Source organism: Pseudorasbora parva, chromosome 21, assembly GCF_024679245.1.
Source record: "Pseudorasbora parva isolate DD20220531a chromosome 21, ASM2467924v1, whole genome shotgun sequence".
In the NCBI taxonomy this organism is placed as follows: domain Eukaryota; kingdom Metazoa; phylum Chordata; class Actinopteri; order Cypriniformes; family Gobionidae; genus Pseudorasbora; species Pseudorasbora parva.
The window spans coordinates 31,240,170-31,268,085 of NC_090192.1; the positions used below are offsets into that span (position 1 = coordinate 31,240,170).

The 27,916-nt window shown below is 38.9% G+C and overlaps 2 long non-coding RNA genes across 3 annotated transcripts; both read right to left on the reverse strand.

Annotated features, from left to right (window-relative positions):
• LOC137055798 (uncharacterized) lies at positions 1-27,436 on the reverse strand. 2 transcript variants are annotated; one of them, XR_010900080.1, is made up of 4 exons: positions 27,365-27,436; positions 10,958-11,159; positions 4,013-4,165; positions 1-118 (listed from the first exon to the last, which is right to left on the reverse strand). It is a non-coding gene; the product is annotated as an uncharacterized lncRNA (long non-coding RNA). The 2 variants fall into 2 exon arrangements; XR_010900079.1 differs by lacking the exon at positions 27,365-27,436 and adding an exon at positions 17,206-17,292.
• LOC137055797 (uncharacterized) lies at positions 22,130-24,868 on the reverse strand. Its single transcript, XR_010900078.1, has 3 exons — positions 24,765-24,868; positions 22,772-22,825; positions 22,130-22,644 (listed from the first exon to the last, which is right to left on the reverse strand). It is a non-coding gene; the product is annotated as an uncharacterized lncRNA (long non-coding RNA).
• Positions 27,437-27,916: the final 480 nt, after the last annotated feature.

Sequence of the window (27,916 nt, forward strand, 5' to 3'; positions counted from 1 at the left end):
CTTTAAAGCACCGTTGCAGAAGTTCTTCATGATTTGTGGCTAATGTAGGTCTGAAATCTGCAGTCCAGCAGGCTGCAAGCCTCCTGAACATTTCTGGAATCCACCAAATGAGCCCAACCTGAAGAAAGGAAGTGAATCATGAGTTCCTGGTAAACTATTTGGGTGAGAGATATGACAGTCCAGCCTTCCATCAAGAACAACCTCACACTCTCTCATCATGAAAGAACTAGCCGTAATATACGAGAACGGTTACTCAGATTATGATGATTACAGAGATGCTGTTTGTTTAAAGGGTGACAATGGCTCAAATCAACCTCACAAAGTTTAGTTTTACTGAAGAGTCAAGCTCTTGTAGTAGTCTAGCTGTGGATGCTTGTAATTCAAGTACAGATGTTGTCGAGGTGTAGTCTCAACACTAAAAGCAAGTTTGCAGATTACAGTCAGTTAACATATTCTTAGTGTTATAAATTAATAACATTTCCTAATATAAAAATCAAGTGTGTAGTGATAGCACAATAAAGTAAAACAGTAACTAGACTGCATTTATATAGCGCTTTCAACAGACCCTATGGCCATCCAAAACGCTGTACATATTGCCTCACATTCACCCATTCATACACCGACAGTGATGTCAGCCATATAAGGCACCCTCCAGCTCATCAGGAGCAACTGGGGTTTGGTGTCTTGCTCATGGACACCTCAACACTTGGTCAGGTGGAACCAGGGATTGAACCACCAACCTTCTGGTTTGTAGGCAATCTACATGAACCACTGAGCCACTGCCACACCAGTTATAAAGTATCTTGACATTTAAAGGAATTTTTCACAAAAATTCTGTCACCCTCAGATTGTTCCAAAACTGTACACATTCCTCTATTCTGTGGAACACAACAACAAAATGTATACATATATATCTCAACTTTAATGGATTCATCTGTATTTCATTTTTTACAAAGAACATTATCCAATGTTGTTTTACATTTAATTACTTTGCATTTTTTTAATTCAGTTTCTTAACTGAATATTAGACCTACCTGGAAAAATAAAGCGGTCCATTTTATTTGTATCTTTTATTCTTTTGTATTTGTGCTATTGTTTGTAATCTGTTTATTTGTTCTTATTTTATTACTGTTTACTCGTCTTTTAAATTCAGTTCACCATTCAAAATTAAGCTTCCTTGTGCTGTGTGCAAGCTATTGCAACACAATTACTCCGTTGTAAAATACATTGAGTTAGCAAATATTTGTGAGATAATTTTAATAGTAATTGATGTTTATATACGAGAAAAAGCTTTAAAGCTTTATCATATAAAGTGATCTCTTCAGAAGAAATGTTTGATTGCCTAGACTTTCAATAGACGGACAAAAAAATTATTATATTAAAAATATATTAAACATTTTTCACCCTGTTGTATAGAAAATAAGCTGAATTTTTATCACTACCCCAGTCTTCCGCGTCACAGGATCCTTCAGATATCATTGTTTCAGTGCTCAAGAAACATCCGATTACAATCAATGTTGAAAACAGTTATGCTGCTTCATATTTTTTACCTTTACATTTTTTTTCAGGATTCTTTGAAAAATAGAATGTTCAAAACAACACTTCTTTGAAAAGTCTTTTGATAAATGTAATGCATCCTTGCTGAATTAAAGTATTTGTTTCTTAAAGGGGTGATGAATTGAGAAATCAACTTTCCCTTGAGCTTTTGATATATAAAAGGTCATGGTAATATAAGAATATCCTGTAAGTTTCAGAGCTGAAAACTTCCTTATTAGTCAAAGAAAAGCTTTTATAGACACCAGGCTCAGCAAACGGACCTGTGCTTAATTTTGCGCGATGAAACACCGCCTCTAGAGACAGAGCGTATTTAAGCCACGCCCACACCGGGGATGGGGGGAGATAATCCAATGCTCTCCATTGACGTTGCATTGTGTGAAGCGGTCGCCTCCTCTTTTCTTACTTATAACAAAAAACAAAACAATGTATGAAAGCTGATATGTGATAATGTGTACAGCAAACAAGCGAAAAAATACATAACTACATTTTTATAAGCTGTCGACCCCCAAAAAACGAACATTTAAGGAGACAAAAGTGTATACAGGCAATAAGACGTGAAGCTTCAGCAGGAAGAATGAGGAAATTTTGGGATCCTGACACTCAATGGCCCTCATTTATCAAAAGTGCGTACACCAAATTTCCAGCGTACACCTTGCGTACACCCAAACCCACGGTGACTTTGAGATTTATCAATATGGACGTTGGCGTACGGCACGCTCAAATCCTACGCCAGCTCAGGAGGTGGTGTACGCACGTTTGAGTTAGTGCGAAAATGCGCAGAAAAACAACAACACCACAAAACGCACTGACAAAGATATGCTATATGACCCACTGTAAACAACAACAACAACATTTAGTGTTTATTTGTGTGCAACATGAACGTCAATGTTTAATTTGTGTGACTTTACCAAAGCGTTTGATCTGTAGGCATATGTATTCCTCCACTCGCGAGCCTGTGCGCTTTATCTGACGTTTCAGGCCCGCTTGGCCCGGCAGCTGCGCAGTGTGCGCACGGACTGGGACTAAAATAATTCAGACTGACAAAATAATAAAAATGGCCTTCTTCTTTTAAATAATAATAAAATCAATAAAAACGGCATTCAGCTTCTAAATAACAAGCGTCATTAAGAATAATAATCATAATAATAAGAAGAAGAATCTTACAAATTGTCATGTAATTATTAATGTGAATGAATCTTACTCCACAATACATCATCACTATTGTACACCCTAATACATGTGCCGTGATACGAAATTAAATGCTAATTGTTTCAAAACGTGCTGTAAAATAATGCATTGTGATGGTAATTTATCATCGAACAGCTATTTAAACTGCTGGAGTGCGCTTCTCAACCCCCACACACTAACAGTAGCTACTCGTTATTTGGGTCCATATTTTGTTTTTGTGAGCGCCTTTAATCCCACTCTTTAAACTCCCAAATAAAACAATTTCGGGGTTTTTTTCCACTTCCCTGGTGATGGTCTCGATGGGCGTGTCTCAATCATCTCAATAGTTCACTAGTCAGAGCACTGATCCGGGAGTCAGCCCGTTGACTTATGTCCTAATCAGTGCCCTGACTAAGTGGACTAAAGAGATGATTGAGCACGCCCGATCTCCACGTCGGAGAAGTTTCGTTTCTTTGCCGTCTTCTGTTTGTCCATGGCGTAAAATGAGGGCGTGGGGGAGGCGGAGACTTGAATATATAGGGGCGTGTTATTCTAATGACGATCGTTTTCAGCCGTGGGATTTATCAAGGGCAAGTATTGCGTACACCTGAATTGCAGAGGTGCGCACAGTTTCATAAATCAGGCGGTGAGAGGAGTGTAAGCATAATCTTACGCCAACATATACACCCGTTTCTACGCAAGATTGATAAATGAGGGCCAATATGTCTACGTGTGCGGTAAACATTTTGTCAAATATCCAAATGTCCATTTTATGTTATATTTCCTGTCGCTGATTACTTTCCCCTCCAGTGGGCGTAGTTCTCAGTGTAATATAGCATGTCGTGCTGTCTCAAGTGCCTGTATCCACTTTTGTGTCCTTAAACGTTTGTTTTTGGGTCAATAGCTTATAAAAACTTCTGGGTTTTTGTTCCTGGGTTTTTTAGCTTGTTTTCTGTACACCTTGTCACATATCAGCTTTTAGACATTGTTAGATTTTTTGTAATAAGTCAGAAATGACAAGGAGGCCGCTTCCCGCATAAGCTTCCTTCGCATCCTAATGTTAGGAATGTGTGGTTGAACTTTTTTTTTTTCCAGCTCACGCAGGGAAGACATGTTCACTTCAGTTCACTGCAGAATCGTTTGTAAGCAAATCTCCGGTCGATGCTGGATTTGGATCCGACAGGAATGGTGCAACACACTTATGTGAGTAAAACGTGTTTTTAGATGTAATAGTATTGCATTGTTATAGATCATTTTGCTTATGTGTACGTGTATAACAGAAACATACCTTTCACACGCTGGACTCAGACACATATCGGCCAGCACTTGCAAAGCCCGGCACGATGAATCTCATTATATTCCGTTCTTGTTCTGCTATTCTCTCTCTCTCTCGAGTTGATATCTGAAGCGTGGCCGTGCTTATATCGTCCGATCTTGTGGGCTGTGTGTAATATAAAAATAATAGTCCAATCAATCGTGGGTGGATGAGAAATAAATCATTGTGTTTGTTTGATAAACACATTTATGAGCCCTGTGATCGAGAGAATCATTCCGGTTGCCACTTTCACAACAATCTCTCCTCTCCCTCTTGAACTGACAGGGGAGCTGAAACTCATTAAATATGCAATTCTTATCCAATCATAGCCGTGGGCGTTTACTTCCAAGGTGCTGCATGCCCATCAAAACCCAGGGTTTTGGAGCCAGCCTCTAAAACCAGTGTAGAAAATAGCCTATTACTTATTGGTTATGTTTTTGAATGTAAAAACCACACGAACATCATTAGTTGACCTTATACAACAGTATACACTTAAAAAAAAATCATTATACCTTTAAAAACAGGGAAATCCTATGGACCTCAATCTTTTAAACAATAGTTTATTTTATTTCATAAATAAATAAATAATAATCATTGTCAACCATTTGTGGTGACATGATGAGCACCACCGCTATAAACTGACTTCATACATCCACTAAAACCACCATGATACTAGATGGCTAAAAGAAATAAATCTGCATTTGATTTCTAAGAAAAGGCCTAGCATCATTTGTTCACAGATGAGACCTCCTAATGCAATGACATTCATACAGTTTGAAAGAGGGCCGAGCATCCAACAACTCTTTGGGGCCTCTGTTTAATACATTGCACTGATTTTATTTGGCCTTAAAATGCAATGGTTGTAAAACTATATTGTATGATTCTTGTAAGGAGAGGTTCAAAAGTTTAGGGGCCATTTCCGCTCACACCTCCACTACAGTAAAAGGAGAAAGTCTCCCTCTGTTCCTTTTAGAAAGTAGATGGCCAAAGCCCTGTGAGGGATCTTTTTTTCGTCTGCCATCAGTGTTTGCTGGTAAGTTACCATGGAAACTGCTCATGGTGATGGCCACTGCTGAGTGGGAGTTTAATGAAGGGGGTGGGGGGGTAGATGGTTTCTCCCATACATTAGAATGCAAGCAACTGCAGAACATAGAGTCTCACACCATCAAGAGCTTGTAGGTGATGAGGTGTGTTCGTGCATGTATATGGTGGCAGCTTGTTTGTTCTTTGTGTGTGTCATGTAATAGAGGTTTATGTGTATGTGTGTGTGTGTGTGTGTGTGTTTGTGTGGACAGATCTTATCATTCAAAGCTGGACCCTTTGTTGATGAGAAGACGTCAGAGGGAGTGATTGATGGAGCTGTGAGTGATTCAGTGAGATGAAAGGATGGAGTCCTCGCTAACCACACACACACACAAAAACACACACATTACACACACGCGTTATGATTGATAGTTTCAGACCTGTAATCCTCTAAGCAAATTTAATGCAATAAATATCGACAAGATCACATTTTTTCCAAAACAATGTTTTGAATTAAAAGCATTTTAAGTAAGAAAAATCAGCTTGGGTATCATGCAAAATATCTATGGTATTAGGGATAGCATATGACATTTAAAATTTTGGGGTGAACTACACCTTTAATGGTCTCTAATTGTGTAAGTGCGCACATACACACATATATGCACACCACATGACAACCATGCACACTCGTACACACCTGTCATACTGATATTGATTGATTGTATGGCCCCGAGAGTGAGTCTGCCGACACCAAAGAATGAAAATGGAGTAGAATGGCTGAGGGCTTTACGCTCTCTGTACTGACTCAGCATGCAGACAGAGTCGCACACACATACATTCGCGCAGACACACACATACACACACACACACACACACATGCAGCCCACCCCCCATCAGCTGAGAGCAGAGCAGACTGCGGAGGGCTGAAGGGTTTCTTGCCATGTCTGATGCTGCTGCCACATTCTTCATTGGCTCAGTGTCGGCTGCATATGAGCACACACACATACAAACAATGCAGACAATGCACTGTCTTTCTCTCTATATTCTCTATTATTGCCATTGTTACACTCATATACACTGTAAATTTGTGTGTTGTGTATCTGTAAAAGCATGTGCTATATAAGCTATATTTTGTGTGCGCGTGTATGTGCCATTCAGGACTATAATAATACCTGCCGAGAGCAGTCCATTCACATTCTTCTCGATGGCAGTTACTCGATAGGCACATGCAGCCACGAAAGAATACGACTAGATGCTGCATTCTGTGTTTCATGGGCACTCAGTTCTGAAAAAAAATAATTGTTGAGCGAATCATTTTAGTCCTAGTCAAGCGAGTCTTAAAGGCACAATATGTAATTTTCGCCACAAGAGGTTGCTTATTTAAAACAAAGGCGTAGCTTGATGACACCTTGATTTCACAGTCATGTGAGTTGCCTTCACTTCTACAGCTGGTGGAAAAGAATCTGATAGGACTCGGGTAGAAATCATATTCAGGGATGAGCTAATGTATTAAAGATTTATTAACGTTACTGTAGTATGAAGCAGGGTAGGAACGAGGCCGTTGGAGCGATTGCTAATAAGAAACAAGAGTGACACACGGCACGCTTTTATTATGTTGCAGACGACCGCTTCAGCTTCTTCTGCTCATGTGTATGTGGGGTAACAGCGCTGTTTTATCATATTAGATACATCTGACTGACTGAGTATGTTGAAAGTTAAGTTATAACACTAATCTGTGTGACACTTGCTGCACAGTGCAGTAAGCTAAATCGTGTAGTAAGCACTGGTAAAACATGGTACTCGCGGTAAATCAAGAAAACTAAATTCTGATGAGACTAACTGTTTTGAGCTATAACAATGATTTGTTTTCTGTTGATGAATGTATCCAAACAGTTGCTCCCCTGTGTAATAAAACACAAGACCCAGTTTCACAAACAGGATTAGGCATTAGTTCAATTAGAGCATTTAAGTCGCTTTTATAAATGTGCTCTGAAAAAAACATTACTGGTGTGCGTCTTGAGACAAAATAATGACATTGGCATATTTTAAGATCTATCAGTGCAATTTTCTTTGAGCTAAAACAATTTAAACATGCATTTTAATCTGGGACTAGGCTTAAATTTTGTCTTTAAAACCAAGGGATAATATTATAAAGCGTCTCCATGATTTCCAAGTTTTCTACAAAATAAAACTGAAAATCGAGAGTAACCGCAGGTATGATGTCACTGATAGGCAACACACAGACACGATCTGTATCCTGGTTAAAATAGCTTATTTCCCTGGATTTAAACATTCTTGTAAACATTTGGGATAATGTAAGTACACAAGTCAACAAAATATATAACATTGTTCTAGTGGTTTTTGGATATTTTAATATATATATATATATATATATATATATATATATATATATATATATATATATATATATATATATATATATATATATATATATATATATATATATATACATACATACATATACACACACACAGCACATCAAATCAGCATACTAGATGTTTTTTTTTAAAGATTATGCTACACTAAAGACTGGCGTAATGATGATAAAAATTCTTTGACAATCCATGAAAACAGTTCTTTAAAATTGTAATATTTCACAATATTACTGTTGTCACAACTGCACTTCCTGCACCATTACACGGACACTACATGGACACAATACACAAAGCCCACTCGTTCACAATCACTAGTAAGGTAACCATCCCTCCTGCTTACCGGGCATTCCAGGATGTCTTCAGTAAGTGGTTGGCTACCAATCTTCCACCTCATCGGCCATGGGACTGCACTATTTACCTCCTGCCTGGGGCCACCTCACCCAAAGGTCGCATCTCTCCACTGACCATCCCGGAGCAGCAGGCCATTGAGGAGTACGTGCACGAAGTGTTACACCAAGAGTTCATTCGACCATCAACCTCCCCTGCCGCATCGAGCTTCTACGTGGCTAAAAAGGACGGAGGCTTGCGGCAGTGCATCGATAATCGTCATCTCAATTCACAAACAGTTAAATTAAGCTAGCCCCTTCCTCTGGTCCCGACGGCTCTGGAACAGCTCAGAGGGGGCGCCATCTTCTCCAAGCTCGACTTAAGAAGCGCCCATAACCTCATTCGCATGAGGAAGGGTGACGGGTGGAAGACCGCCTTCATGACCCCTTCTGGGCACTACGAGTACTGGGTGATGCCATATGGGTTGTCTAACTCACCTTCCGTCTTCCAGAACTATATTAACAAAGTCTTCAGAGAATTCCTGAACAAATTCGTCATCGTCTATAAAGATGATATCCTCATCTACTCTCGTAACCTGTGGGAGCACAAAGAGCATGTACTTCAAGTCCTCCAAAAACTCATTACCTGTATCTCAAGTTGGAGAAGTGTGAGTTCCATACCACCTCAGTCCAGTTGCTAGATTATATCATTGACAACCACGGCGTCAGAATGGGCCATAGGAAGGTGGGCACCATTCTCCTTTGGCCATTACTCAGCACCATCAAAGAGTTGCAACGATTCCTGGGATTCACCAACTTCTACTGACGCTTCATCCACAACTGCAGTCTGCTCAGCTCCCCGCTCACCTCACTGTTGAAGAACCGGCCCAAGTCTCTGTCCTGGAATCCATCCGCCACTGAAGCCTTCCAGCAGTTGAAGCTCGCAGAGTCCGCTCTGATCCTGGTCCACCCTGATCCTAACCGTCAGTTCATCGTGGAGGTGGATGCCTCCTCCACCGGGGTCGGAGCAGTGCTGTCACAGAGGCAGGGGGAACCCTCACGACTCCATCAATTACCTTCTTCTCAAAGAAGCTATCCCTGGCAGAGCAGAATTATGATATCAGGAATCGGGAACTCCTGGCTATCAAGCTCACCTTGGAGGAGTGAAGACATTGGCTGGAGGGAGCGAAACACCCCTTCGAAATCATCACTGATCATCAAAACCTCGAATATCAGGGCAGATGCCTTATCCTGGCGGATCCTGAACCTGAGAACCCAGAGACCATTCTCCCTCCAGCCATGCTCGTCAGTCCCATTCAATGGGCCATCCATCAACAGATCCAACAGGAGAACGACCAAAACCCTGCTCCGCCAGGAAGTCCAGAGGGATGCCTATATGTACCACCTGACCATCGCCTTCCACTCTTGGACTTAGCTCACTCTTCACCAGGCTCTGGACACCCAGACAGGAGAAGTACCCTCTCGCTCCTCTGTCAACGTTACTGGTGGCCCTCCATGCCTCAGGACATCTCCCGACACTCTTTCAACACGTCTTCCATCATTTTGGGCTCCCGGAAGACATCGTATCCGACCGAGGACCCCAGTTCATTTCCCGTTTCTGGTCAGCCTTCTTCCGTCTCATAGGAGTATCCATCAGCCTATCCTCCGGATGTCACCCTCAAACTAATGGCTAGACTGAGAGTAAGATTCAGGAAGTCGGGAGATTCCTGAGGGTCTACTGCCATCGAAACCAGGATTGTTGGAGCCAATATCTACCCTGGGCCGAGTACGCCCAGAACTCCCTCTGGCAGTCCACCACAGTGCTCACCCGTTCCAGTGTGTCCTGGGATATCAACCTCCTCTCTTCCCCTGGTCAGGTGAGCCCTCGGAGATTCCAGCGTTGGATCATTGGTTCCGACAGAGCGAGAGGGTCTGGGACTCAGCTCACGTGCAACTCCAGCAGGCAGTCCAGAGACACAAAGCACAAGCTGATATCAGGAGAAGACCCACACCGCAGTACCAACCGGGCCAGAAGCTAATATGCCTTACCGTAAATTGAGTCCCTGCTACCTGGGACCATTCACCATCGAGAGGCAGCTGAATGAAGTGACCTAACGGCTTAACCTTCCTGCACAGTACTGTATCACACCCTCATTCCACGTATCACTACTCAAAACCTTTGCCTCCTTCTTCCACCGAGCCTGGTGATGGTGCCTTAACTCCTCCTCCTGTCATTGACGAGGACCCCAACATCTACCGGGTGAGTGCTATCCTTGACTCACGGCGGCAGGATCACAGCTGGAATACCTCGTGGACTGGGGGGACTATGGTCCCAAGGAGCGGTGCTGGATCTACAGGAATGACATCTTTGACACCAGATTGGAGACATTTGGACAATCCCAGAATATGTGCAGGTATGTGCCAACCGTATTCAAATTACATTTTGTGCAAACTGGGGTATCTGTAAGGTTCATTTTAAAACGTCTGTATGGGGAGAGATAAAATTTCTGACCAAACTTAAAATGAATCAGCTGATGTGCAGGATTCTTTGAAGAAACAAACACATTGTTCCATACATTCCCCCAGTCCAATTCCATTCGTCTCTCCTTGAGGTCACGATTCCATGATTCAATCACTCCCAGAGGTTTATCATGTTTTGAGACTAATTGTGAAGCATAACAACTTTTTGATGCCAGCGGTGGCGACCTACCTGCACTGCCCAAATCCTTAAACTAACCAGCCAAACCTTGACCCTCCTGGTGTGTGCCTACCATAATGTGGTGGAGCACTCATCATAACATTCATGCTAATAAAAGCCTTTTTGAAGTGCCAGAAACCGTGGTCTCCTTCCTTTTCAATCTACACTTTTAAAAGAAATGAATATGACCTAACACAAAGCACTTCCTTAATGTCCAATATTGCTATGGTTTCTCATTGATCCTAGTCACACCCCTTCTGCTGAATAATGACCGACTTCTGAGACACAAAGCTGTCGTCTTGAAAATGTTGGTAGGCTCAATTATTTTAAAACCATCAGTGTCTTTTGTAAAAAAAAAAAAAAAAAAAATGATAAAAAAGAAGAGAAAGAAAAAAAGAGATATGTATGTACGTCACTGTTGAATCGCTTTGAAGAGATGCTTATTACTTTCAATCAACACTCTCTTAACACCTACTCATTAGTCCGGTCCAGATGTTCTACGTATTTGTTCTCTGTTTGCATATATTTCTCTCCATCTTTTCTACACGTGCATCACCGCCAGCCATCTGTCTCTCATAAGGGGGCTTGCAGGTCCATCTCTCCTCTCCATCACACACACAACACGCGTCACACACCCCGTCCTGAAGAATGCGGTGACTGGAACGGGATAGCAACAGCTGGATACACAGGAGAGAGACAGCGAGACAGATAAACATGTGGAACAGTAAACAGAATATACAAATCCTTTTATGGCTTACAAACATAGGGACAGTAAACAAAGCTGAGATGACTGTGGTTTATTAGCCTCAGCTGTAATGTGGAAATCTTTAGTAGAACCAGACTATGATCATCTCGACAATTATTTACAAAAAAAACTAATTGCTAATGTGGTTTTGGTCTGTGTTTTGTTTTGACAGGTCTAAAAAAATACAAGTGTCCTGTCCACACTCTATTTTCCTAATTTAATTATGTAGGCTTGACAGAGCCAATCTAGAGATCATTTCTGACTGTATATAGAGAAACTCCTCAGATTTAGAGATTTTAATCTCAATCCACCAAACTCGGCACAGTCCTGCATGTTCAATGCAACACTTAAAATGCATTCTTTATGCATTTGAGTTTCCTTATCGGTTTGCCAAATGCTCTCTTTATTCATTTGCCAGTAGCATGGAAAAAATGCAATAGCATGGACAATAGTTATTAAACACATTTAAAAGTTTGAAATACTTGAAATACGTAAATTTGAAAAGTTATGTATTTATTTTTATTTAACTATTATAAATGTAGTAGTATTTTCCATTTTAAATGTAGTTAAACAGGTTTAAATATTTCTCTATTATTTGAAAATTACAATTATTGAAAAGGTAAATTGAGATTTTTTTTATTTTATCAATACATTGATAATTAATCTTTCATTTATTTTCAAGTGGCACTCCTATCTCTCCATATACAAAGACCAACAATTTAAATAAATAAATTAGAGATAAAACAGTATAAAAAAGTTAATTTTGTCATTATATTATCACAGTATTATAAATAAAAATCGACAATTTTATTTTGGTAACACATACTTACTATAGTAATAACAAGTAACTAACCCTAAACTTAACTCAATAGTAAGTAGTGGATTTATATTACTCAGTACAGTAACAATTTATTTTATGGTGTCCTTGCTCTTGCTGCATATGTTACATGTACTTACTAAAGTAATAACAGTAAATTATACATAATGACACGAAACTCACCCTAAACCAAACCCTAATCCTACCCTAACCCTATAGTACATGTACTTAATATAACTCAGTACTTAAATATATTAATACCCTGTAACAATGACACCTTAAAGTAAAGTGTATCCCTTATTTTTAATTGAATGCTGCAATGTTTTTAATAAAACATTTGTCTGTGTGCATTGTTTATTTCAATTTATGTGCCCTCGTAATCTTTAGTCAAAATAACTTCCTTCCCACTATTATTATTATTATTTATTGCAATGACATCTCTTCTCTTCTTCGATGATGTGTTTACTGGTGCGAGTGCGAGACATCCTGTCATTCGCATGAGATCACAGCAATAGCAAACCACAACCATCCGATCGATTCCTAATGGACAAAATCACTACATTTTTTCTTGTTTGAGAAGCCATTTCACTCAGATATCAGGCGCAATAGGGAAGAAAAAAACAATTGCAACTTCCATTTCATTCCAACTTTAATGCTGGACAGTGAGTTTTCCAGATCGCAGTATAATTTATCATCAAACCAGTAACTGTTTCATCGCTAAAATAAATACAAATTTGAGAGATTTCTGAGCAGTCTTCAAGCCTACAGATTGACAAACATGATTGGAAAAATGGATTACTGTGTAGAATACTGAAATAAAACAACAATATAGTCACTTCCAATGGCACTTTTTGTATGTCTATTCAGAGCTTCACCGCCATAATAAATGTAATATCCTTCATTTGGAGGCTTGGCCAATATTGATGTATGCAATTAAGTGTAATTAATTCAATTAATTAACTGGCATATCATGTTAAATTAAAAAAATTAATAGAATGACAGCCCTAGTTTTTTAACTTTCAGCCAAGGTTTTGTCAAGCCAACATCAAAGTTTGTCTTGACGAACTTTCCTTTTCTAGTTTTTTGAAGCTCTCCTCTGATGTGAAGTGGGGCATCAGCAGCAGCATGCACGGCAGGCAGGAGAGGCCTTGCTTGCTTTGGAGAGGCAGATGTCTGGGAAAGCTTATCTGGGCCAGTTTGCGAGATACTGCATTGCAAGATGCTTCTACCCCCATGGAGCATCAGCATGACACTACAGGGGGAGCATCAGGCGTGTACGACTAGACTGTACCGACATGTGTAAGTGGTTATAAAGATCAGCTACCACCAGATGAGCTTAGCATGGGCAATATCGATGCCAGAGGCAAAAGCTTATGTACACACGCACACACACAGATCTCTCATCACAAGTGCTAACAGATTTGTACTCATTTTGTCGTCGTTTTTTCTTTCTTTCTTTTTTGTCCAACTCTCAAACAAGAAAATTCACTTTCATTCGTCTAAGAAAACCATTTAGTGTGCACATGGATATTTATGTATCAACACAGACACTGCTACACACAACATGCACACATTTAAAATGAATAGTAAAAATACAGCTTCATACTTTAAACTTTTGCAGGAAGTATTAAAAGGCCTGATCAATGAACAAAAAATAAATCAGATATCATTTACATATTCTTATGTCATTCTAAATCCATTTGATGGAGAACAAAATAAAAAGTGCATGATTCTTTTATCAGGGCTTAAAAGTGTGAAATGGACTTAAGTTGTACAGTACCTGTCAAAAGTTTGGAAACATTACATTTCTGTTATGTTTTTGAAAGAAGACCCTTATGCTCATCAAACCTTCATTTATTTAATCAAAAATACAGTAAAAACAGTAATATTGTAATATTAAAATACTTTTTTGACAAATTAGGATGATTTTTGAAGGATCATGTGACGTGATGATGCTGAAAATTCAGCTTTTAGATCACATAAATAAATTATATTTGATATATTCAAATAGAAAAACGTTATTTTTATCTGTAATTATATTTTCCAATATTTCAATTTTTGATTAAAGATAGGGTAAGTCTTATTTCAAAACCATTTCAGAAAAAGGACTCAGCCGAGTGGAAAAATAAACTAGCCAATCAGCAGGTAAGGGGTGTGTCTATGGTAAGAAGAGGGGCTCAGTGCATGTCATTATTCAAAACACACGAGTCACACAGGATGGACATTAGCCAAGTAAGAACTAATATGCTGGCTTTTGCTGGAATATGCTCGTATGTCATGTTCGCTTGTTTGTCCATTTGCGACACATATGGGCCAGCACTTGCAAAGCCCGGCAGGCCGATGAATCTCATAATATTCCGTTCTTGATCTGTGCTGTTGTCTCTATCGACTTGACATTTGAAGGGCGGTTCGCGTGTATATCGACCGATCGTGCGGGCTATGTGTAATATCAAAAAATAAAAGTCCAATCAATCGCGGGTCGATGAGAAATAAATCATTGTGTTTGTTTGATAAAGACGTTTACGAGCCGTGATCGAGAGAATCATCCCGGTTGCCGCTTCTCCCTCAATCTTTCTTCTCTCTCATGTGAACTGACAAGGGAGCTTAACCTCAATAAATATGCAAATCTTATCCAATCCCAGCCATGGGCGTTTACTTCCAAATCTCCAGTGCTGCACGCCCATCAGAACCCAGGGTTTTGGAGACAGCCTCTAAAACCAATGTAGAAAATAGCCTATTACTTATTGGTTATGATGTTTTTGAATGTAAAAACCACACGAACATCATTAGTTGACCTCAGACAACAGTATAAAAAAATAAAAAAGCCAGTTCATAAATAAATGCAGCCTCGGTGAGCATAAGAGTCTTCTTTAAAAAAAAGATATTAAAAAAAGTAACGTTTCCAAACTTATACCAGGTACTATATGTAAAAGAGATCTGTTCAGGTGTAAATATTAGCGACACCATCAATTTTGCCATACCAATTCGAGCCTGATTCAGACCCTAAGAATGTTTACAAAAAAGAGTTGTGCAGAACCATGCAAGCATGGATTTTCAGTGAGGTAAGTTCCTAAGGATCGGCAGTCTTACAAAAGCAAGAACCCAGTAGATAAACACTACAGCAAAACCTGTAATGTTAGCTAGCAGGCTAGCGGAGCCAAACAGCTTTGTCCTTTACATCATAGCAACAACATAAAACATATAATTAGAACTATTAATAGAAAACACAACAACAAATAATTAAATATGATTTCAGGATGTGATCCATAAACAACCGATTGTTCCGACAAAGAGGGAACTGCTCAGTCTTTAAGTAGAAGTTTTTGTGCGTAGCTGGCATTTTACTCTTTTAGGTTCTGGAAGCTGTCCTCCATTAAATGTGCAGCACACAGATTAACTTTGGGGTTATAATGTTCAGGAACAGTGTTATAAATAAATATTAACCACAAGTTTGTCCGCCTTAAGCCGGGTGCACTCTGTGCGATTTTGCCCACGATTTGGTCGTCTGAGACACATTTAGCAAATCCTAAAAGATTCCTCAGATCCTAGGCTAAAATCTGACGTCTTTGGTCGTTAGTTTGACATGTTCACCGGCAGCCGATTAATGAGTGCTGCCATCAAATTTTACCTCAGACGAAATTCTGGCAGTGTCAGAAGATTTGGCACACAATCCTGCAGTGTGACTTCTCCTACGACGACAGTCAAATATCTCGGTTTTTCAAAAAAACGAGAGCTAGAAATTTATTTGTAGCCAGCATTTCAGTCCCGCGTGTAATGCAGCTTACCCAACGCGTCATTCATTGATGATATAAAGCTCCGGGTGAATTTTCTTGCGCGCGTCCGTTTTTAGCGTGCCTTAACTATCGTGCAGTCTGACATTAATGTCAACTGAGATCTTACAGTGTGACATCGCTTACATCGGGGATCATGTTCGTACAGTCTGACAAGGGACATTCGCAAAGGATTTTTAAAAATCGCATAGTGTGCAGGACCCATTAGGAAGGCTAAACAAAGCAGTTTTGGAACTGGTGTGGAAAAAACAGCATTTGGCAACAACACACTACTAAAGCTCAACACAGCTCAACCAGGCCTTGCCCCCATTTTCCATGGGCTGGGATTACTTAAATGAGTGACTTCACAAGATCCAGAAGAAGCTTGTTGTAGTCTCAACAAGTCATTTTTTGTAGTCCTTGAAAAATGTTTTCTGTTAAAGTGAATATATCCCTTTGGAGTTTACTTTGAGCTTTGTATCCTTGCAGATCTTTGTTAAGCTAAAACAGCAACATTACACACTAACTAAAATTTAAAAAGTGGAAAAACATGATTAAATGATAAATATTTTATTTTTAGGTGAACTATTTATTGTACTAATAAAAATAGGTAGCAACAGCAAGAAATATAAAAAATGCTCACTTTCATGATGTCATATGCATTGTTTACGGCTTCCTGTGGGGAGTGGATTTCCAGTCTAAGTTTACGATAAATGTATTTTTAGTTTCGCAGATCAGGGAAGAGAGAGAGAAACGGAGCACAGAGCCAAGGTGTGTTGATGGAGCTGCAATCCTGACCATCCCCTGGGCAGCACACAGAGTTACAGTTACATGGACGAGGAGTGTGTGCAAGATCAAATATTCACTTGTGAAAAGTCCACAGAGGCTGCAGCCTCCTCCCATTAATATCAGCTTCCGTCTGGATTTTGTCAGCCAAACCCAGTGGGAGGAAATCGTCTGTCATCAGGAGCGTACACGTGTGTACTCACATATACAATCACACACACACACACACACACACACACACACACACACACACACACACACACACACACACACACACACACACACACACAGTTGCAAAGCAATGCAAGAAAGGCATGCAGCAGCGCACAATGTGATTTTAGAAATTTGTGCTATAGAATATCGTTCAGTAGACGGTGAGAAAATTGGTGTGAGAATGAAGCCTGCCTTCTTCTACACCTTCTTTATCAGAGGATCAAGGTTTGGCTTGTTAGCCATAAGTGACCACGAAATCAAAATTGACATTTGTTATTTTTTCCTTTTTTCATGGAATATTGCAGTAGTTTTTTAATTGTCAGTGCACATAATCATTATTATTATTTATTAATGTGCCCTCATAATCTTTAAAATCAAAAACATTAACTTACCCTCCCCAAGGCAATGACATCTTTTCTCTGATGACATTTGCTCTGGTGCAAGGGCTGAGCAATAACCCTTCCTCTCCAGCAACCTGCCACTCACATGAGAATGCAGCAATAATCAAATGACAAAATACAAAAATACCAGAGCCTACATTTTCTTGCTATAACTACTGTACACCATTGACATTAAATAAAATGAAAATTTGGTCAGGTCAATTTTGTACACCAAGAAAACAATGGAAGAAAGAAAATCCATCCATGTCAAAAACACAAAGATAAAAAAAAAAGATAAAAAAATAGCGATCCAGATTGAGGCTTTATGCACCAGCCAAGCAACTGCCATTTACAGTAGATGAATATGAATGCTAACAGATAGCTGAAGAATGTGAGGCTCATAGCGTGTAATGGTAAAAAAAAACTAATTTTTTAAAAAGGAATGACGCAATAGCCAAATATCTGTGTACACAGATCAACATTTTTCAAAACTAGAGCAAACAAAATTTTTTGCTTAATAGATAAGATCATTATTTATACATAGTACATTCGTTGCATTAAAACATCATAGCTAGTATAAGAATTTTGTTAAAGCACCATTATTTTTTATATAAATTAGTAAACCTCACTATCATTCTGTCATACTGTATCATATAGTCCTGCTCGTCCACTTCAGGGCGGAGAAGTGAGAGAGCAAGAAACAGAAGAGAGCAGGGAAAACTAGTAACAAGTTCACATATGTATTCGTCTTTTATCCTTCCTTTCATCCATGACTCTCTTGCTTTTACCAGCTTAGTCTAATATACATGCAAACACACGCACACACATGCACACAGATTCACCATACAGCGGAGGGCAAGCAAGGGGTGTATTGTGTTTCGCCTGTCTGACAAATAGCCTGTTTACTTATAGAATACGTCAGACAAAGACTATGATGGATGAGAAAGACAGTAGCTTCCCCTTAAACATACAGTACTCTCCCTAAGTCACACACCTGCCAGACTAACAGAACACATTATTTCAGAGCTTATTTAGACTCAGAGGCCATTTACAAGACACCGAACAACGTTGTTTTGGGGAATGAAAACGCAAACTTCTGAAAAAGTGCACGTTTTTGAAAACAATACCATTATTGTCTCCAAAACAACAAAAATGCTAATCTGCGAAGATGTATTTAGTTTATAGGATGTAGTTGTCTGACATCATCAACTAATGGCCTTGCATGCCAAATGCAACATTTATGAAGAGCTGCAAAAAAACGTTTGCGTTTTTAGTGCATTATTGTTGTGTAAAGGTACCCTCAGTCTCAAAAGCATGGTTTCTGAACCACACTGCAGCTTATTCTGGCCAAGAACCGCCCACTTAGACAGGAAGAGACTGTCTGACCAAAATGTAAAGCAACCAACCACAGCTCATTCTGTTTTTTGGGATGGGTTTATCTGAAACAGTGTTATTTTAGTATAATTGTGATCCTATTATGGTTTTTATTAATATTTTCATTAATTTATTTTAATTTTTTTTCCTGTTTTAGTTTTTGTCAGGTAAGTAGTCAGGTTTAAGTTATTTTAGTAAGTCATCAAGTTAAACTAAATGAGAATGATATCTGTTGCTTTGGTTAATAGCTGAAAAAAGGGTTTGATTATTAGTTGATTATTCTAACCCTGATCTGAAATAAATTAATTCACATTAATAGACAGGGATTAAAAAAATTAATTGAAAAAAATGAACACAAAAAAAATCTTTGAGTAAAATAAAAAGGAAAATGGTGTATCATACAGTAGCTGAGTGTTTAAGGAGGAAACTGTTTAAACATCAAATGGAAATTGAATATTCAGAAGTCCACCACACGCCACTGCTGCGGATCATATCCATTGCTCACATGGCTGAAAGCACACCTGCACATATACATAGGAAATCCCCCTGCCAAATAGGAAACACAGACTTCTCTTTTCCCCTCTCTGTCCCTCTCACATTCAACCACAATCTGAGAACACACACAAAGACAAAAGAGAAATAGAGAGAGATTTATCGCTTTGTTTGTGCATGTCACCCAAATGGAGGCTTTTAAAACGCAAAGTGGTAAGCAAGTGGAGTGAGGTTTCATGGTCACACTCATATTATCACAGAGACAAAATACAGCCAGTGCATGCTGGTCCGTCTGACGCCCCCAGTCACTGCTTGAGCAAGCGAACACATCAGTGGAGAGACTAAAGGATGAGATGAGATAAGACAAGATGAAGAGATTGCACTGGACTGTTGCTGGCTGCATATTCATAATTTGAAGCAGTGACAATATACAAACCAGATTCCAAAAAAGTTGGGACACTGTACAAATTGTGAATAAAAACAGAATGCAATAATGTGGTAGTTTCAAATTTCAATATTTTATTCAGAATACAACACAGATGATATCAAATGTTTAAACTGAGAAAATTTATATTTTTAAGGGGCAAATCAGTTGATTTTAACACATCTCCGAAAAGGTGGAACATGACCACTCTTTTTTTAACAATCTGCAAACATCTGAGGACTGAGGAGGCAAGTTGCTCAAGTTTAGGAATAGGGGTTCCATTCTTGTCTAATACAGACTTCTAGTTGCTCAACTGTCTTAGGTCTTCTTTGTCGCATCTTCCTCTTTATGTTGCGCTAAATGTTTTCTATGGGTGAAAGATCTGGACTGCAGGCCATTTCCCAGATCCTTTTTCTATGAAGTCATGATGTTGTAATTGATGCAGTATGTGGTCTGGCATTGTCGTATTGGAAAATGCAAGGTCTTCCCTGAAAGAGACAACGTCTAGTTGGGAGCATGTGTCGTTCTAGAACTTGGATATACCTTTCAGCATTGATGGTGCCTTTCCAGATGTGTAAGCCGCCCCTGCCACATGCACTCATGTAACCCCATAAGAACAGAGATGCAGGCTTCTGAACCGAGCACTGATAACAACTTGGTTTGTCCTTGTCCTCTTTAGTCCGACTATGACATGACTATGATATGACATGGCGTCCCAGTTTTCCAAAAATAACTTCTAATTTTGATTCGTCAGACCACAAAGCAGTTTTCCACTTTGCCACAGTTCATTTTAAATGAGCCTTCGCCCAGAGAAAACGCTGTTAGATATGTCTTCTTTTTTTGACCTATAGAATTTTAGCCAGCAACGGCGAATGGCACGGTGGATTGTGTTCACGACTATGTTTTCTGGAAGTATTCCTGAGCCCATGTTGTGATTTCCATTGCATTAGGATTCCTGTAGGTGATGCAGTGCTGATGTAGTGCGTCTAAGGGCCCAAAGATCACGGGCACCCAGTATGGATTTCCGGCCTAGACCCTTACGCACAGAGATTGTAACAGATTTTTTTAATCTTTGGATGATATTCGCAATGTAGATGATGATAACTTCAAACACTTTGCAATTTTTCTCTGAGAAACTCCTTTCTGATATTGCTCCACTATTTTTCACGGTAGCATTGGGTTAATTGGTGACCATCTGCCCATCTTGACTTCTGAGAGACACTGCCACTCTGAGAGGCTCTTTTTATACCCAATCATGTTGCCAATTGACCTAAGTTGCAAACTGGTCCTTCAGCTGTTCCTTCTTTGTACATTTAACTTTTCCGGCCTCTTATTACAACCTGTCCCAATGTTTTTGGAATGTGTAGCTCTTATGAAATCCAAAATGAGCCAATATTTGGCATGACATTTCAAAATGTATCACTTTCAACATTTGATACTTTATCTATATTCTATTGTGAATAAAATATAAGTTTATGAGATTTGTAAATTATTGCATTCCTTTTTTTTATTCACAACTTGTACAGTGTCCCAACTTTTGTGCAATCAGGTCTCCATTCAATTTTTAAAATACTATTTAGACAATTTCATTTGCAATTTTATAACTAAACTACTTTCTTTCATCCATGGAACAACAAAGGGGAAATTAGTCAGAATGTTTATGCTGTTTCTTTCCATTAAAAAAAAAATGAACCTTATACATCAAAGTGGCCCATATGACCCTTGCACTATATTTCACTAGCCTATATTTTCCTTTTGGAGTTTGACAGCCTCCGTTTATGCTTTCAATGTTTGGCAGGCATTGAAAATAAATGCCCAACAACAACAGTTTTAGGAAGCAACAGCTCTTTTGCCTCACTTAAAGGTGCTGTATGTAATTGTTTCACTTCACTAAAGCATAAAAATGCCATAATATATTGCTGATATTTAGGACACTAAATTCACTTGTTTGTTTCTCAGAAAACCAATGCTACAGCGTTATTCTACTTTGAAATGTGCGTGTCGGAATGTCTTTTTTTTTGTTGGTCTGTGTGACCCAGTAGCATTTCGACATCACAGGTTGCCAGTTGGCGGAAAAGACAGCGTATTGCAGCAGCCATGGAAGCCAGCAAACAAACTGGGTCAGAGATTGCAGGTTCTACCCGACCTAAAAAGTCTCAACAGCCATCATAAAATCTCTATGTACAAAAGTATATTAAATTGTGGATAAATCAATTCATCAGCTTACAGTGTGTAAGTCCACAGCTTTCACTGTCAATTGCGATTGCTTCTATTATTGCATATCCTCAAGCTGGCAACCTGCGTGAGCATTGAGTCTGAGGAGGAGGGGGCAGGGGAAACAACAATCTCCAATATTTTGAATTTGGACTGCAGTACTTATTTCGACAACTAGCTGTCAATCCTACATACCACACCTTTAATCCTGATTTTTAAATAAAATAAATCTTTTTTTTTTAATTAAAATATTCAATAAAATAAGCACTTATGGAGCTTGATGGCATTCATGATCACTGCCTGCTTACTTTGTTTGAAAAACAGCAGCATGAAATAATTTATAATTTTGTAATCATTGACTTTTTTTCTTCAGTAGAAAAGTTGTCAAGTCAATGGGGTCCAGAGTTTTGTTTTGGATTCCATTGACAGTCACTGTATAGGCAAACAGTTTAAAAATTCAGCAAAATATATTTTATTGTGTTTTGCAAAAAAACTAAATGACATGACAGATTTATCACAGAATCTTCATATTTAGGTGAACTGTCGCTTTATGAGTAATAAGCCTATGCTTCTGCAGTTGCTTCTCCAAGACCGCTAGCAGAGCTCCTAGTGTCTCTCCAGGCATCTGCCCCAGTTCCCATAGAGAGAGCCTCTTCCCCCTTGTCTCCCCTGCGCTGTCTATGCGTGCCTTGGACCTTCTGCCTGAGGGACACGGGTATAGCTGGCTTGTCTAACAGACGGAGATGTGTGTTATTTGGCTGAAAGCAGTATGTGTGAGAGTGGGTGCTCTGTGCCATGGCTGAGCTATTGCTGCCCAACTCTGCCAGTCCTTCCATTTCTGCATGACGTCCGCCTGATTTACAGCACCCTGCGGGGGTCCCCAGCTGCCTGACGCCCACCCTGATACCAACACGCCTGCCCAGACGCCATATGTAGGGGTGAAGCACCTGCTTACATAAAGTGGACGTAAAGATGAAGTACACATGATGTTTACAGCAGGTGGATCAATATATTTATATACTTTTTATTATCAGAGTTGTTGGCAGCAGTAAGAAGTTATGATGGAAAACATACTGAGGATGTATGCAGGGTGTTTAGAGAGGCACAGTCTCAGGTTCCTGATGGATACTGTGCAAGTGAAAAAACAGTGTGGTTTTAGCACAAGCATATGCACACATACTGATAAATAAGAGTTTGCGGGGTGTTACAGAAGTGGTCTTGCCAAGAGTCTTACTCTGCCTTGGAGACAGAAGGTGAATATATATTAATAAACACAGATCGCAAAAACTGTCTGCCTCACACTGACACATTCACCAGCTACATTTTAAACAGGATTTATAGGGTGTGGATTCAGATATACCCCCATAAAATGTCCTTGGTAAAAGTGGTTCACCTGGAGTCAGGCGGCACTGAAGTGTCTATCAGATCATTTCAGAGAGTTGAACTCCAGAGTCCTGTTACTGTGTTTTATGACACCCTTCACTTTATATTTCAGCTTTAAAGCAAAGAAGAAAAAAACCTCTACACCAGCGGTAGGTCACGGACAGCAGGGCAAAAAACAATGCTGGATGCAACTAATAAAAGGACAAGTTCCACAAGTCAAGAGTTAATATGGTAATATAAATATATATTATATACTCACAGATACATGCATATTGTGATATATGTGTGTGTTTGATAAAATTATCTTACTACAGGAAATAACCTTACTACACACACACACATATATATATTTTTTTTTTACTCTACACTGTATATCAATAATATCATTTATTAATTGTGTAAGTAGTAAAACACTAAAAATGCAAACGGGCAAAAAACAAAAAGCGTTTTAAGTTAAGAAACATTTTGAGTCCTCCCTCTCTCTTGCCTCACAGTGGATTTGTCCACCGTGCATCGCTCTCTCACTCACACTCACACACACACGCCCATCTCACCGACACACACACCTCACCGAAAGTGGGCCGGTCGGGAGAGGAGGGAGAGAGCAAAGTTCAGTATTTGTGAATCTCCAGTATATTCATCCAGTCTATTTTATTCATTTTAAACATCGGATGAAATTATTTCTCTTTTGATACATGCGATGCTGAGTCATTAATACGTCACCAAAGACAAACAATTATGATAACGATGTACAAGTCCGATGTTTTAGTGATTATAGTTTGGTAGCATTAGCTTGCAAGTCACCCACTACAACTAGCAAGGTAATAAGCCTGCTGGGCGTGAATGTAGTTAATGTAGATTTACCGCTGTGTTGGGCTCAATGTTATATGGAAGAACTACGAAGAAGCACGATCATTTAATAAATAAATTCCATGTGGTGAACCTATGATAAGCAGCCCACCCCACGCACGTCGCTCGGTTTTATGTCGGATGTGATCGCCAATATATTCACACTAAACCACTGAAGTTGAGTAAACGAACTTGTCAACGATATCTGTGTCCTCCGAGCTGGTCGTGAGCGCTAAGTTTTCTTCACTAGTGCTCATTTTTATCGCTCCACTTCACTCCGATCCTCCAAGCCTGTCAGTCACTGACTGTAAACAACAGCACGTGCAGCACCCAGAAGCCCGTTCTGCAATACGCATGCGCAGCATTACTAGCATTAAGCATTATATCGGGAATTTATCGAACTGCTGTTATCGTTTTATCGCCCAGCCCTATAATATATATATGGTTGTGCTTTATTTATTTATTTTTATTTCCCTTTTATTAATATTAGTAGTCTACTTCAAGTTATTTTATTTCAGTTAATTGTCAAGGCTACATTTCTAACTTTATTTTGGCTTTATTACAATTAACTCAAACCCATATGAGTTGCTTTGTTCTGCTGAACTCAAAAGAAGATATTTTGAAGAATGTTTATAACCAAGATAGAGATAGATAGAGCAACCATTTACTACCATAGTGGGGGGGGGGGGGTACTATGGTAGTCAATGGTTGCTCTCTCTGCTTAGTTACAAACATTCTTCAGAATATCTTCTTTTGTGTGCAGCAGAAGAAAGAAACTCATGGTGAACTAACCCTTTAACAATTACAGCATGAATCACCAACGTAAAAATCCTACCTGCTGAGAACCTGCTCCATACCAACTTCCCAGAAAATCTGAAGTGAAAAGAGAGAGGATTTTACAATGGCGTAACGAGCTTTAACCAAAGGGGGAAGAGGGAGAGAGAAATCAACAAATGCAGTGTTGCGCAAGGGCAGAGTGCAATATAATCGCTGGCACACTGTTCCGCACACTGACCTGAAAGCGCACACTCAATGTGCTGTGGATGGATATGTTATGTGCACAGGGGCCCCAGCTGTAAGAGGGATGGATGGGGTGAGCTGGACGGGTTCCATGCCCTTAATCCCCCTCCACAACCTCTGTGGCATTGGTCTGGATCACCATATCCAGCACTTTCATGCAAATGACAGCTATTCATTTACACACGTGGCTCATAGAAAGAGAAGTACCAAATTTAGGATGGAGAGAAAAAAAAAGGCATGCATTGCTGGGAAATGTTACTTTCAAAAGTACTCCAATTGGGTTCTTGCAGAAAAAAAACTGCTTAAAAAAATTTGGACAGGTCTTAGCTGCTCTTAAAGCCTGGTTTCAGAGAGTTTTGGGATACTGTTCAACTGGTCAGCCTGGAAAACAAGCTGGTCAAAGTGGCAACCAATTGGACTAGCTTGGCCAAGCCGTGAGTTTCAGGGTCAGTTGCATAAACCGATTAGACTAGTCTAAAAAGTTAGTCTTCCAATGTTTTTCTCTAAGACTGGTCTTAACTTTTTTAAGTCAGTTCCATAAAATGGTAGATCGGTTTAATTTGAATTACAAAGTAAGACTGATTACATTTTTGACTAACTGCTAGTTGGTCAAAATTAATAGTGGCTAAGTTAATGCAACTGGCCACTGATCTTAAACCAACACACATAATCTGTTGATAACAATAAATTTTCACATAATGTTGTCTTTCACATAAACTAAAGACAGTAAAACTTATTTACTGAGCAGTAGCCCCTCTGTAACCATATTAATATGTATTAGTACGAAATACAACTGAATCTTGACACAAAAAGTAAAGTCAAATAAGAGCAAATGATGTCAGATCGAGTACATATTACACCACAGAAATGATGTCTATTCCACCATTAGAAGATCTAGCCACTATATCTGTTCAGGAAACAGCTTAATCCTGTGTAATTCCAGGTTAAAGGCATCCTCAAATCCAGTGCATCAGAAATTCAGTAAATGTCAGAAGTGATAAGTGGCAGGTGGATAGTGGATTTAGGGAGTTAGCAGTTTAGGGATATGCAGTATATAAGTATTCTGGGAACGCACAAAGACATTGAAAGTCACTGTTGCAAATATTATGACGCTATAGAGTGTTGACAGACAATATAAGAACAGGGGATTTTTCCCCTAGTTTAGCTATCTAACATATGTTCATGTTTTTTAGCCGGTGCAATTGCTATGTTCAATTCCTGAATCTCTAAATATTCTTGATGCTCTGATTACAGAAGCCTGGTGGCATAATTTGTACATAAATCTCCTTTACTGTCTCAGTGTCTGCATTGTGTATGTGTCTGTTTGTGTGTTAGCTTGAGCACTTATTTATCGGCACTTATCTGAATTGCAACAAAATTAAACCGTATATACTTAGCACATCAAAGAATAATTGAGCTCACATGACCAGTAGTAGTTCTACTCAAATCATGTTCACTATATTTCTAAAGTTTCTTGTCATAAGGGCTGGGGTGTTGGGATTGTCTAATGCTATTTCACGCATTCTGACTTTTTACACTGTTAAAGAGTTGGATCTCCATGCTAAACATGCATGGCCAAAAATAATTAGTTAACAAGTTTTTTTTTATTTTATTTTTATCTGTGCCAAATAACATTTCTGAACTTTTTTAATGCAACTTTTTTTTTAAATGCAAGAATACATTTATTTTATCAAAATACAGTAAAAACACGAATATTGTAAAATACTGTTACAATTTAAAACAACTGTTTTCGTCGCTGCAGTCCGTAACTTTTGGCGATATTACCAATAACAAACCTGCATGGGTCTTGTGGAAGAACGTCGTAGCCGAGCTACTTCTCTGTTTAATGACGATTCACGCAGGTACTGACCTAACCAGTCTAAAATAGTCACAATATAAACACTATTATCAGTGTAGGTGGCCTATTAATTATTTTACAAACGTTTTTTTTTTTTTTTTTTTTTTTTTTAACACAATTTATAGAATTAGCTCATTATCATTTTTTTTTTTAATTTAAATCACGGACTGAAGCTTTAATACATTTTTCAAATCCATTTTATTCATCTAACGTTAACAAAGCTGACTCTCTGAGCAATTTCTCCAGTCACACTATCCTTTTTGGAATTACTACTTTAGTAGGCCTATGCTGATTAAGTTCTTCACAAGAAACATTTATTATCAACTTGAAAACGTCTTTGGTCAATAGAGAGTTCAAAATAACATTTATTTGAGATTAGAAATCTTTTGTAAAATAATTAATAGTCTACGTAGCGTAGGCTATTTACTGTCACCTTTTGGTCAATTGGATGCGTCCTTGCCTTCTTAATGACCCCATAAGCCTATACTTGTGGCATTACAACTGCTTTTATAAAACAGTTCTGCAAACAAGAAAGAAATTGATAAGAAGCAACTTACGTTTCTGAAGTGGCTCAGTTGGTAAAGCTATTTCTTCTCCAATGTAAATAGTTCCCCCAAAGTAGGCCAAAGTCGGAACTCACAAGCAACGCACAGCTTAAACTCCGGACTGGAGCTCGGAGCAACGGAAATGTATCCCCGCTCAAAAGTGCTCTACTGTTATTATACCATAGGCATAGGGTTATTATTATCATGAAGATCCACCTCGGTTCTCCGACGCCGACGCACTTATCTTTAAAGCTGCGGATAAAATGCCTTTTAAAGTACCGCGAGAGCGATTGGAGAGCAATATGCTTTCGATGTCATATTCGACGATCTGGAACAAGCCTAAAAAAAAACTTACATTAGAAAAAATTACCAAACGGTCCGGCTACCAAACGCTTCTTGCTACATAAGAGTATATACATTTTATATTATTATTATTATTATTATTATTATTATTATTATTATTATTATTATTATTTGTTGGCTATAACATGTAGGCCCTATTTGTAACAATTTTTTTTCCATCACTGCTTTTATTGTAAACCCATGTTAAAAAAAGTAGTAAGT